Genomic DNA, 12,123 nt, shown 5'->3' on the forward strand with positions numbered 1-12,123 from the left:
ATCATCTTTTCTGTGTGACGTTATTCATGCGCTTCACTCTAATTACATGATAACAAAGGTGGTCTGTTTTGGTTTTGGGTCTGGTTATTTAACTCTTCTTTGAATGTGTGATGAAGGTCAGGCTGAGGATTTCCTTTTTCTGAAAAAATTACTGAATTTTTCACTTTGGCAAATTGACCCAGTGTCTTTGTTACAAGCATTGTGCACCGACTGCTTTTGCATCCTGTTTATGTTAATACGCTTGAGAGGCAATTTAGTTTGACATACAAAGCATGAATTATGTATGACTGTGGCAGCTTCAGTCACTGTACTCAACACCTCCAATAACTGTGTTAGACTTTACCTTAATGAAACTGGTGGAAAAACTCCACGAGCAAAACACTGCATAGAAATTTACCATGGATGACCTATTAGTAGAATGGTTTGGGTTAATTAATATTGATACCGTAAACAAATGAGACCTTTTAGAGGTTCACGGCTGACTTTAATTAGGTTCTGTGTGGATTATTTTCTGTAGAAAGTCTAGAAAAGAAATAAAAGCCAAGAGAAAACTGTTGTGCATTCAGCACACCCAGTCGAAAGGATAATGAGCTGTTGATGTTTATTCATTACTTTACTTCGCTGGTTGCTATTCTTTACCATTGTCTCCAAAACTGGTGACGCACAGACGAATGTCAAGTCAGGTTTCAACAGCAGAGATCAATGAAAAAGTGGATGTTTTTTTTTTTTAATTGACATAAAGAAATATTTATCACGGTCCCCCAGCTGACCTAATCATTCTTTAGAGTGTGTATAAACTGGTCACGCTGAAACAGACCCTGCATTTGAATGTGAGTATGTGTGACTGTCTCATTGTGTTTGCCCTGTGCTGGACTGGTGACCTGTGCAGGATGTATCAGTCAGCTGTGATCAGCTCCACCTCTTATAGACACTGAATGAGATAAAGTGGTTTAGAAGACGGATGGATGGAAAGGAGTGTGAACACAGCATGGACCAAAGAGCTGTAATCGTTCAATAAACAGGATGCAGCCGTTTTGACTCCTTAATATATTTATAGGTTATCAATGAGTTCTTAGTTGGCCAAAAAAATCCCCCTAAGTGATCCATCATGCATTACGTTGCATGCAACACAGGGCAGAGGTTTGCTGTAGAGACATGTCACAGCAGATGTCCAGCTCGTGTTTCATTTACATCCTCTGGTCCTATGTTAAAATGTCATTGTGAGCGTGAAATGAATAGGAACCAGAGTGAAAACTCTCTCTCTCTCTCTCTCTCTCTCTCTCTCTCTCTCTCTCTCTCTCTCTCTCTCTCTCTCTCTCTCTCTCTCTCTCTCTCTCTCTCTCTCTCTCTCTCTCTCTCTCTCTCTCTCTATTTGTGAACATAACATGTTCAAAATGTCATACAGCATCTCTACGTTCTGCATGAACACTGAGCACTTATTGTGCAGGTGATTCGGTCAGGCCGTCCAGCAGTGAGCAGGTCTACTGTAACTCTAGCAGGATGAGCTTTGACTTCCTCTGAAGTCTCTCTGAGGGTCCAATTATTCGGTCTGAGGCACAGACATGTGATCTTCTCAACAGTGACTCCAGAATAGAGTAGTCGAGAGGTTGACACGGGTGACCAGCCTCTCGTGCTGCGATGGGATGTTATTTTAAATCGTAGACCACAGGCCTCGGCCTCTCACACAAGTGACTATGCAGGTGCAGACTAATTCTAGTACTGATCTTGTTGCTTGTGTTCACCACCATAGTGACAGTGCAAACTGAACTCTCAAGAAAGCTGGAAAGGTCTTCCTGATAATAGTGTTAGAATTTATGTTTACTCAAGCACAATTTAGGTCTTTGAATGGACTCCAAAACAGTTCAGCTGGAACATTTGGATACTTTCTACTCATCTCACTAATTAAGACTGCAAAACAATATAACCTCTTAAAATATACTCATTGTTGGTAGCCGAAGCAGTGGCTGCCAACATTTTCAGCTTTTAACCTTCTCAAGAGCAGGATGTGGAGACTCTTTGCCAGATGCATTTTCATTGGTAAGAATGACACAATTGGGCATCTTACAGCATCTCCTCTACATATCTGTTTGTTTTATCAGGATAGGGTTGTGAAGGCACTTATATTCAATATATACTCTGGTGAGAAAATAGGAACTAAATGGTTAAACTTGACAGTAGATAATTATCTCTTCATACAAAATCTCATGGAAAGTTATTGTTGAGCACTCGTGCTCACATTCGGTCGCTGAAATGTGTTGGTGGGGGTAACTTCCTGCTCTTGCTCACTTTGTATGTCGCCTCACAAAAACAGCTGTGCCACTGTCAGATGCCCCCTCTTGACAGTCTGCCATGTCAAAATGGCTCCTCTAATCCCAAGTCCCATCACAGCCCGCGGCATGCAGCTAAACTCCCACACTCGTCCCCATGCTTGCTCTGATATGTTCAGCCCCGGGAGACGGACATGAGCTCCAGTGTGATCCGTCCCTCCTTTCTCTCTCCAAAACACACATGCAATAAATGTGTGTGCAGTCAGTTGTGCCAAGGCTAAGAAAGTGGAGACGCAGCAATGTGTTCAATGTTTTGACGATCGATTAGATGCAAATCAAGATTTCCAATGTGGTTAATTTGTTAAGTTAATATTAGATGAACAAATGTTGCCTTTTTCACATTGCACTGTGGGTAATGCGTTTAATCTTGATGATGAATATAGAATTTGTAAGAACATTGTTGACAACATAGTTATTGAATTACATGTGTTGAGTCTCAAGGTACAAGGTAAGACATCTGATTATCTTTGCTTTCTTCCTAAAGTTCACATACCAGTGTTGCTTCTCATTTCAGTGTTATTCTGTCTAAAAGGTTTTACTTGATGATTGCTCACGGAGACACTTTGGGCTTCTGACTTTGAGTCAACTTGTCTTCCCCAGTTTGGTTCAACTAATCGATTCTTGCATCAGAGGAAGATTTTACCCTCAAACACTCTCATAAGGGTATGTTACACTGATCTGTAATGAGCAGTTAAAGTATTATTTTGAGTAAATGTACATCCTCTTTTATTTGCCCAGCCAGTCGGCTTCTGATTCGAGAAACATCCATTTTAGATAAATGGACCATCTTTATATCAACTTTCAACATATAATCAATAACTCCCTTCAGCAAACCCACAGGTGTAAATATCGAATAAATTCAAATATACTGATAACATTTACTGGGCCTTTGCTATTTTCATGACGACATCATTACAAATTTATTCATCCAGAAATATTATTTTATTTACATTGAGATGAACCTGAAGTGCAGGTTTTTATAAATGTGTTTATGTTTAGAATTATTTCATTGGATAATAAAAAGTTATTATTGATACATGACTGATATTTAGCTCACATGGGGTAGTTTAGGTCACAAGTTTCAGTGAGACTATAAACTGCAGCACATTAGCAATGGTACTTGGAGTTTTCATTCATTGCATTTTCAATGAATCACTCAACACTTAATGAAGATATTTTGGATAATTCTCTTAAAACCTTCAAGATACTAATACTTTTTCCCCAATTACATGATACAATGATTTTAAACTTTTTGATTCTACAGTGATTTGTTTGTTCAATTAATTTGTTTTAAGCGGAATCTTGTGTTAAAACAGAGTTCCCAGAATTATTCATTTTCTTAAGAAGAAATCCAGATACTTGCCTGAGAAAGACTTACATAGTATAATACTGATTCAACTTGCGTAAAGGTTAAAAAACAAAAAACAAAAACTATATTCTGAAATGTACAAAACTACAAAAGTAAAGATTGAACATTTATTTTTCACTTCACATTATGCCTTTTCAAGGTTTCACCATTTTTGTTGTGTCGAATTCCAGGACTTTCTGGTTCGATTCCAAAAATAAAAATCCTTAAACTTCAACTAATATCACTTGAACTCACTTTAATTTTTCAATTGCACTGTCAGCTTTGACGCCTGTCATCCTTTCACCGTAACTGAAAGGGTTGAAATACACCGAAGCATTGAGCCTTGTTTAAGGAAGAAATGACTAGGAGTGACATATATTTGTGTTTGAATGTACAGGAGGAAAATAAGAAGTCATCAGGAAAAAAATACTTTAAGAAAGTGCAGAAACCTGTAAAAACTTTTCTATCCTTTTTTTTTTTTTGACAGTTTTGTTCTCAAATGAAATTGTTGAATTTGTTGGACTAATCCGAAAAATATATTTCATGCACATATTTCATTTAAAACATCGAGGACTGAAATGAAAAAGCTTTTCCTGCACAGCCCAGTCATGGGTTTTAAATGAGCACTGTTTACAGCTAACCAACATTAGTGAGAAGTCGAGTTTTTCAATGGAGTCTTGTGCAGAGTTGAATGTTTTCGAAGTTGTCTGTACTGTGAGGTCGTTATATTAAAAGTGTCCCACTCCTTTCATGCAAAGAGTTAAGTCGGAACAGTAACCACTCGTAATTTACCATCTCCCTCTGGAAGTATAAAATGGCTTCATATTTTATTCCGCTGCTCTGGTGGTAATGCTAAGAAGAAGTACATTTAAAATTAATATCAAAAGGACCACTCAGTCATCACACTCCCAAAAATCCCTGCTTCCTAAGAAGATCTTTCATCAAAGCTAGAAATACATGAAACATTGATTTAGTTGGTTCGGTGCCAGAGATAAAATTGTGAACCTGAAAAGGAAGCGCAATGTTTTAAAAATTGTGTTTGTTCTTTGACAGACTTCACGATTGAGTCTTGAATATTGTTGCGTTATTGATTGTGCATATGGATCATTGCGTTCATATTTGATTTTAGGTGTTTAAGTGCAGGATTAAGAAACAACAACCAGCTCAGATCACTTCATTGACCACTTAATAACCAGTCTCTATGCCGTATGTACTTGTTTCTATATCGATAACACATTTTGTACACATTTTAAACTGTGCACAAAAGTCAGGAGAGGTGTTTATTTCTTTCTTACAAGCACGCTTCCTTCCTTGCAATAAATCTGAAACAATTTTAAATCATTCACGTTTTAAATGGTGCCACATTGGTAAAGAACAGGAATTTGTGAGATGAACAGCAGTTATTAAGTATGAGGGTTACGTCTATGAAATAATTTCCGAGTCTTTGGTCAGAAGAAAAAGACATATTGGTTTCTGAACATTTTGCAAATTTTTGAAAAAAGGAGCCTCGGTATCCCGTGGAAGAGCATTACAGCCTGGCACCTCTTCCTCATGGGGTTCATCACCAGCCTGCTCACACACTGCTGTGGGACGGCATCCCTTTCAACCGCAGCGTGTTTGACTTGGTCACTCTGAGACGAACAGCACTCACAACCTGTTGAATGGGGTTGAGGTCATCCCATCATCTTTAATTCTGAAAGCTGTCTGCAGCTGCAAAAATAACTTAAGTCAAATTTAAAGACATGTTTATTGTTTGTTTTGACCAATCTTTGCCTGCATTCATTATAATGGAGCAGCTCCTTTTTGGACTCACATCAACCAGAAGTTATTTAATTTGGCCTCTATGTCTCCCATTTGTGCACAGCAGTGTGTGTGAGCAAGCACATGATCTCTGATAGGAGAGAGAAGAGACCTCATTTTCAGTCTCCTAAAAAGTTTGCTAAAAGCTCTGAATTATTGCACTCCAGAGGCTTCTATCATGCAAGTGACATCGAGACACTCAATAGGAACATTATCCTAATGCACCATGTCGACACGCACAGGAAGAATATAATGTAATATTTAGTGCTGGGCTTTGTATAGTGTGTAATGTGTGATAATAGGGTCATCTGCTTCATATTATTCCATATGTCAACTGCTTTTGCTTTACCTGGTCAAAAAGGCATTTTTGCCTCATCTTCAAAAAATCAGCATAACTCTCAAGAGCATCATCAAATTACGTAAATCTAAATTAAGCTCACTGAGACACGGAGACAAGGGCAGTGGAGAAAAGCCTTGGTAAGCCGTAACAGGAGTGGAAAGACTGCAACAACACAATCCATGACTGCAGTGTCCCGGTCCGGAACAGGACAAAAGTCAATGTGTCGGCATGTCAGGCCAAAAGTGACAAAGAGCTGTACTGTCGGTGGATGGGCCGGCTTTCATCTGGAGGAAGAGACAGAATGCAGGAAGGAGGGAGGAGTGGGGGAAGAAAGAGAGAAACAGGTGGCGGGAGGGTTCTCATCTTCCCCTGAGTCAGCCAGGGCCAGCTTTTTTTTTCACTGAGCTTCTCTTATATATCGCGTTATCAAGGAAAAATGAGAAGCTATTGACGCCAGCATGCTGCTGCTTTCCTGATAAAACTTTTCTACATATAAAGAGCAATAATGAACCAGAAAGTACTCGCAGATTTCTGCAATAAAGCTAGACAATTTCCCACTGTTGAATTTTCGCGAGAAATCACATCAAAGTTCATGTAGAAAACAGTCTGAAAGAAGCCATTGATATTTGCCTTGTAGTGCAATGTGAAGAAATACTTGCAAGCAAGCTTGTGCTGCATTCGCTGCACATTGCCCACTGACATGAAGTGATACTGCAAGATATTTCTCAAATGTAGTGTGACAGTAAAAGAAGATTACCGAAATCACACTGAGCAGACTCTGTAATATGTTATGAGTGAAAATGTGTAGAACTCAGAAGACGTGATTCTGGAGGCTGTTTCATGTCCTTCCCAGAATGGTTCATTACATGTAACATGTAACTTAGAATCTTAAAATCTGACTTTAAAATCAAAAATTCATCTATTGAAATAAACAGTTAGTTGTAACTATTGAGAACTAAATCAACGTGAATTACCTTAAATACAACAATACTGAGAATTACAGGCTTATGTTTAAGGAAAAACACGCCATATTTCTTTTCTGTTCAAATTAAAAGCATATCATGAGCACTGATAACGCTTTTCTGGCCTTTGGATACAAACATCTGTAACCATAACTATTAATGTGAAATCCCTATGGAGGTCACACTAGGTCCAACACATAAAGTGTCAGGCTGTAATCTTAAAGTAAATAGTTTGACTTTCCTTCTTGATGTGTGAGCGTTCCCAGTGCTGCTTTATATCAGAGCAAGTGTGGCTTTAATTATGCTTTTTTTTTTGTAAAATAAATGTAAACCCCCAGCATAAAATGCAAAAAACATATTTGCAAAAAATATGCATGTAATGGAGAAAACGAATGAGAATTCGTGAATGTCTGAATAAACAACTTGTATTAATTTTAATATTGTGTACACGTGTCTGTGTTATTGCAGGGTTAAGAGTCCGCTGGGCTCCAGTCCAGACAGCTGATGTGTGTCTATCCTGCTGCGCCGTTTGCTCCCTCTGAAATCAAATAAATAAATGAACGGCATAGCGCTGCTTGTGTGACAGCCTCCCTTCTATCCGTAATGTCACCTCAGCATCGGTGGCGTCGCTTCAACTCTCCGCTCTCCTCCTGCAGCCCTGCACAGGCGTGACGCATTCATACAGACGGACAAGTGTAAATGAAATTAAATATGAAAACATGAAATAAAATATGGAAAGCAAATGTGAAAAAAAATATGTTCCGACTGGTTTCATGTGTAATTTTAATAGAACAACAGCTCAAAGCAGCAGTTGCATCCTGTTGTCTGCCATCAACAGCCAAAACACAGGAGGCACTTGTGGTTCACTTGCTTAGAAAGAGTTGACCAGACTTCCTCAAATGTGTTTTTGTGCTCTCGGGGGTTACATCCAGCTCACTATTGAATTATGCCCTCTTGTTTACCATTTTCTGCACATAAGAGAACAAAAACAGCTCAAAGCAAAAGGAGAGACCGTGTATAATAGGAGTGGAGCAGCAGGAGCCCCAGCAGTGTCATGTCTGTGTCTTGGTAGCTGAGAGATAGTGCTCGCTGCAGAGAGGAAGAAATCAGTGTGGAAATTAGGTCTGCGGTTACGGTGTGCTGGTTGGAGAAGGTTGAGGAGGCAAAAGAGGATAATATAGCTGAATCTCCACTGAAGATACAATATGATGAATACATCAACCACCCAATAGCTTGGTTCATCAAGCACACAATGGTTCAAGTATTTGTCCTTTGCATGACTATTGGAAAAAAAAAATGTCCGTCTTTTTTTTAAGGCTTTCGTTGCTGCTTGAAAATATGACAGCCACAGGCACAAAGGTTCTACACTAATATGGCATATATATGATATATAATAATATATTAATGAAACTAATATTTTCGAAGCAAAAGGTATTTATATCTTTTTTGAAAGATGTCAGACAGAAATGGAGGTGAATTATATCAATTGTTTGATTAAGGCACACATTACAATATCATTTATTGTAAGTTTAATAAGGATTCATTGACTGCTAAGCTCACTTTAGTGGAAATATATGAATGTAACAGTTGCAAAAGGTGCAGGCTATGTAGAAAGACGTATCAGATATCTCAAGAAGTATCAACGTATCAGAAGAAGAGTTAAACTTGTCATTGCTTATTGCAACCTGAGGTGGGCCTGCCTCAGCAGAGGGTGTATTGTGATAAATGGCCGAAACACCCGATGACGCTGAGGCGCACAACTGACAATGTGTCCTGCGGTTAAAGCCTATAGCAGCCTGTTCCAACAATTCCCCGTGGAATCAGGAGTGGTGCAATACTAGGGACTGAAACATCTAGTCCTTTCATCAAATCTTTTTTTGGCTTTGGGTGAACTCGGAGAGCTGATCTTCCACATATTGAAAGCCCCAGCTTCAAAAGCTATGGTGTTGGTACCAGGTAACACATTAGCAGTCAAAATGTCATAGCTCAGGGGCCGCCAGAGAAAATCAAAGTGGAGCAGTGGATTTGTTGTTTGTTGTTGACCAATGGTTTCTGTAGTTTCTCATGACTTGTTTTTCCTTTGCTTCTTTAAGTGATGTACACCGATCATGCACTGTGGATGCACTTTCTAACCAACAGTATTTCTCCAGAAGTTTGAGTTATAGTTTCACTAAACCTTGGCCGCTGCCCTCACTGCTTCACAATTTCTCCTTCCTTTGACCACTTTTGATCAATGCTCACCACTTGCAGACTCTGAACACTCGACAGGAGCAGCAGTTTTGAAATGCTCTCACTCATCCAGTAGTCAAGCCATTACAATGTGGTCCTTGTCAAACTTTATGTTTAATTTTCCAACTTTGAGGATAAAATATTCACCTGCCCTCTGATATATCCAACCCACAGAGATTAAATCAGTGTGATTTCACTTCATCCGTTTCAGCTGGAAGCAGACAAAAGTTGCACATTTTACTTGATAAATCTGCTAAATTCCTAAAGACATATTTGGATTTACAAATTGGAGTAATGATACTTGCATTATGACAATTGAGCATTTTGGTTGACATAATATGTGGCATCAAATTCAAGAATTTTCCTCCTTTTTCTTTATTCACCCACACTTCCAAGACCATCCAATCTTATCCGTCCCTTTCTGTGCACACTTCCTCCTCTCTTATTCAAATCCTCCCATATGCTCGCTTCTGTTGGTGCAGGTGGCAGACTGCAAGCGGAGTTTACACCTTCATCCCACAGACTAAATTCATGTTGGCATTGGGTTGATGGGGGATGTTTTGGGGTGGGAAGTTTTCTAATTGACCTTTTATTGCCCTTCTCTTGGCATTGGATGTAGCACATATACACGTTTTGCATTTTTTTTTTCTTTCTTGTATCGTCATTTATCTGGATGTATTTAAATACGAGTGTAGCAGTTTCATTAATCACATTACTGCACATTTAGTGATTTATGGCAGTAAATGAATTAATTGTGATCATGAATAGCATGAAAAGCCTGTCTGTAGGAAACGAATACTGGCAGTTAATAAAATTTGTTGATTTATTCCCCTGAAAACAAATTATAAAAAACATTATGCCAATTCTTTGGACAATCATTGACATTTTAAGAGTCTATTCAAATTTGGTAACCTGGAACATTCACTGAATTTGTAGGTATTAAGATTCTATTACAATTTTTATTTAATATTCTGTAGATGTCAGTGGATGGGGAACGAAAATATTTTCATTGCCAGCTGTGTGAGCACAGATTGCCTCAGGCTAATCATCGTGTGTAATTCAGAAAGCGAGGACTCAAAGACCTCATATTTACTCAGAATATGCTGGACAGTTCTCACAATTTCACAGTTTATTCTCAAGTATGCATTTTCTCAATAAATGTGATTAGAAAGCAGAATATGCAAAAAAGAAAAAGGCCTGGATGGGGATCTTTTGCTATCCATGTATATGTTTGCATTATGAATGATCCTAAAAACCTTCTCGTGCTCAATTTCCTTTGACACTGAAGGAGATGTATGTGAGCGCTAACAGGGCGCACTTTAGTGAGGAAAACATGCTGAGGGGGTGGGAGATGTGACAGGACTGCAAAGTTTTTTTAAGTAGATAAAAGAAGCCCTCTATGGATGTGTCGAGTTTGTGCTGAGAATAAAAGGAACAGAGAGGACAAGAACGGATGAGAGACATCCCCACATCTGCAGTTTTGTATTAGTGCATTAATCACTTCTAGTATCGTGGGTGATACTTGCTGCTCTCCATATCTCTCCATCTTTCTCTCCTCCTGCCTCATACCGAGGCATCATTTCTGCACCAAGCACCAAGAACTGTACCATAGCATGAGTCCATTGTGTGTTTTTTAGAAGTAGAATTATCTACGCTATACTTGAGCACATGGCTGCTATCTCTTGAATAATTCTGTTTGTTCCACTTTGAAGAGTGTGGCTCTTTTTTTCTTTCTTCTTTTTACAAAAAAATAAATGTGTGCCCTTGGTGTGCTGCCTGATACCAGTAGAAAGATGTGTTTATACCCTGAAACCTGATGTATTAATAGTATATGTGGCAGGTTTTCACCTTCGCACAGCCCCTGTTAATTGCAAATTTCAAGGATATTTTGTTGTATCTTTTACAGCTTATATCAAAATACAGTTCTGCTACATATATCTGTGCATGTCCTGCTTGATCCCGGGTATCTTACATGATAGCATGACAAACCTGACTCTTTGTAATGGCTTTATCTGTCTTGTTTAGCGAAGGTAATTCTGTTCTGACATGTTGGCTGAACGAATATGCACGCTGCTTAGTCAGTCTGATTTCTCACAGTGTCACTTAACAGGATGGGGCATCAGCCTGCCGTCCTTTTCACTTGTGGGGCTTAAAATTGCGGGAAATTGTTGTCTGTTACCCGTGAGATACTCCTAACAATTGGTATGGCAATTTGGTTTTGAAATGTTTCTTTTTTTTTTTTTAATTAAAGACAGAAATCAAAACTGTAATTGATTTTGTAAGTTATTTACTCTATTGATATTACATAGTGACATAGTATTTTATATGGATTGGTAGCTCTGTCTCTAACCCTCTCTCTCTCTTTTGCTCTCTCTCTCTCTCTCTCTCACACACACACACACACACACACACACACACACACACACACACACACACACACACACACACACACACACACACACACACACACACACACACACACACACACACACACACGTGCACGCTCTCTCTCTCTCTCTCTCTTAAAACATTTTATGACAAGTATCCTATGTGATCATTGTAAAACGTGATAGGCTTTATAGCAAATTGCAAAAAAAAAACCTAATATTCAGCTAGATAGGGTATCTTTAACATTAGCAGACAATGCGTTGGAGTTGTCATTAATCATCGTTATGGAGTGATAATGGAGGAAATGGAAGAGGGAGAGTTGGAAAAAGGATAAATGTTTTTGCTATTGATAGTTTGCATTTGGTTCTGGTGTGATTAGCTTTGTGGTTTCAAAGTATTTTCAGAATAGTTCTGAGGCAATTTGAGACTGTGTGAATTTTGAACTGAGTAGTAGATTTGTTTGAGAGTTACACAACAAACAATATCCCTGAGCCATTGGGAAGCGGCAGATGCAATTGGTGCATGAATGAATTTTTTTTGTGTATTATATTTTATTTTTTTAACAAGTCATTAACAACATTGACTTGGTTGCTGCTTGTGAAAAAAGACCCTGTGGCTGGTGTTTATCCTCCTCCAGATTGTTACCTGCTTCTTTTTTTTTTTTTTTTTACATGGTCCTTCTGTTGTTAGCCTTCAAAAAATGTTACTGCTTTCTAACATTTGTAACTC

The 12,123-nt window shown here is 38.6% G+C and overlaps 1 protein-coding gene across 1 annotated transcript in view; it reads left to right on the forward strand.

The window, feature by feature from the left end:
* Window positions 1-12,123, forward strand: part of kiaa1549lb (KIAA1549-like b) — a gene marked incomplete at both ends in the record, with an annotated part of 63,060 nt that overhangs the window by 14,728 nt on the left and 36,209 nt on the right. The gene's annotated exons all lie outside the window — the stretch shown is intronic.

The sequence above is a fragment of the Blennius ocellaris genome (genome assembly GCF_963422515.1).
Source record: "Blennius ocellaris genome assembly, chromosome: 1".
Lineage (NCBI taxonomy): Eukaryota > Metazoa > Chordata > Actinopteri > Blenniiformes > Blenniidae > Blennius > Blennius ocellaris.